This window comes from Triticum dicoccoides, chromosome 3B (genome assembly GCF_002162155.2).
Source record: "Triticum dicoccoides isolate Atlit2015 ecotype Zavitan chromosome 3B, WEW_v2.0, whole genome shotgun sequence".
Taxonomy (NCBI): Eukaryota; Viridiplantae; Streptophyta; class Magnoliopsida; order Poales; family Poaceae; genus Triticum; species Triticum dicoccoides.
The window spans coordinates 21652641-21655016 of NC_041385.1; positions in this window are offsets into that span (position 1 = coordinate 21652641).

Sequence of the window (2376 nt, forward strand, 5' to 3'; positions counted from 1 at the left end):
CCAAAGCAATGTCCAGGTCAGTCGACCACTGTTTGTTCTGTTGGATATGCTACCAAAAACTTTTCTTTTCCGGAATTTATAGTAGTCACCCAGTGGGTGTGTCGAATAAACTCCGTGTTAGCGGGGGCACGCTGAGTGCACCCGCTGGGTGTTAATAAACTCCGTGTTAGCGGGGGCACGCTGAGTGCACCCGCTGGGTGTAGTCCCCAAGGCTAAGGTCGACTGCTGGCAGTCGGCCTTAGGCTTTATGACGTCAATTTTTCTGTCAGTCGACTGGTCGACTGGATTTCACAAACCGGTGGGGGCACGCTGAGTGCACCCACTGGGTGTAGTCCCCAAGGCTAAGGTCGACTGCTGGCAGTCGGCCTTAGGCTTTATGACGTCAATTTTTCTGTCAGTCGACTGGTCGACTGGATTTCATAAACCGGTGGGGGCACGCTGAGTGCACCCACTGGGTGTAGTCCCCGAGACTGTGGTCGACTGCTTGCAGTTGATCACAGTCTTAGAGAATGCATCTCTTTTTTTTTTGAGGTCGACTGGTCGACTTTGTCTTCATCGGGATTAGTGGGGGCACGCTGAGTGCACCCACTGGGTGTAGTCCCCGAGACTACGGTCGAATACTTGTATTTGGTTGTAGTCTTAGAAACGTGTGTTTTTTCCTTTTTCACTCGGAAGTGAATTATATTTGACATTTAGTCGATTGGTTCTTCGCAGAACTCCTGTGATCTTGTGGCTCGCTACTCAGAGCTGGAACAAAAACATACTCAAGTCGAGCTGAGCTTGAAGCTGGTTCAGGAGAAGCTGACAAAGGCAAAGGAGGAGACTGAAGGTATGTTTGGTGAGGCCCTGACGACTGCTTTTCCCCTTGCTTATTTCAAAATCTGATCTTGCTATAACTTGCAGGTAAGGTAAGGGAGGCCCAGCAGAAGAAAGACCTTGAGCTAGCTGAGAAGATCAAGCTTGCTGGCGAGAAGTTAGCTTCAGTCACCAAGCTCGAACAAGACAATACCAATCTGAAAGCTGCTCTTGGGATTGCCAACAAGGAGGTCAGTCGACTGAAAACTGATAAAGCTGCCCTGACCGACCAAGTCAACAAATTGACTGAGAAGAAAACTGAACTGGAGGCCTTCCTGAGTGGCCTTGCCAAGAAGCTGTTTCTTATGCTTGAAGGTAAACCTCCATGTTTGGCAAATATTTCCAATTGTGGCTTTTTCCCTTCGACTATCCCCTTGACTTAGTGATCATCCTTGCAGAATTTTGTCAAAACTTTGAAGAAGAAACCAGCCGACTGGAGCCAAACCTCGACCCAGTCAATTCTCCGGTGAACGACGAAGTTGCCATGGATATTTTCCGACTGGAGTCTCGTGTTGCAGCTGTCGTGGACTATCTCGCAAGGCTGAAGGCCGCCACATCTCGCATCGACTCGACGATCTGGCCTGAGGAGACACTTCAGAATGACCTTGAGTCGCTGATGGCCCGCTTGAACACAATCCCTGGTCGAGTGCAGGAGTGGAAGAAGTCCTCGGCTCGGTGTGGTGCAGATGTCGCTCTATGTCTGGCCCGAGTCCACTGCAAAGATGCACGAGAAGAGAAGCTGGCGGCCCTTCGGGTGGCCAATACCAAGAAGCACGACTTCAGATCCTTTATGGAAACTTTCCTTGCAGCTGCCACTCGGATCGCCGACGGAATTGACCTTGATGAATTCGTTGCACCTTCCAGCCCTCCACAGGAGGGGTAAAAAACTTCTTCTGGCTCGATACTTTTAAATTTGCCTCGGTATGCCGAGTGGAATTGTAACCGACAAACCTTAACGGGCTTGATGCCTGAGCACTTTCGGTTCCTTTAGATGCCGATTCAAACTTGAATTTGGTGCTTGAATACGATTGCCTTCGGCTCGAAATGTCTTTTGCAGGTTCAAAGCAAGGCGCCTTTATTGCAATCGACTTATCCTACGGTCCACTTAGGCGAGCACTGGGCCGCGGCTAAACCTCCGAGTGGAAGTCAGGCTTACCACTCGGTAGGATTTTTATAACTTAGGCGAGCACATGGCTGCAGCTAAGCCCCCGAGTGAGAGGGTTGCTCTTCACTCGGTGGAATTTTTATAACTTAGGCGAGTGCTTGGACTGCAGCTAAGCCTCCGAGTGAGAGGGTTGCTCTTCACTCGGTAGGATTTTTATAACTTAGGCGAGTGCTTGGACTGCAGCTAAGCCCCCGAGTGAGAGGGCTGCTCTTCACTCGGTAGGATTTTTATAACTTAGGCGAGTCCTTGGACTGCAGCTAAGTCCCCGAGTGAGAGGATTGCTCTTTACTCGGTAGGATTTTTATAACTTAGGCGAGTGCTTGGACTGCAGCTAAGCCCCCGAGTGAGAGGGCTGC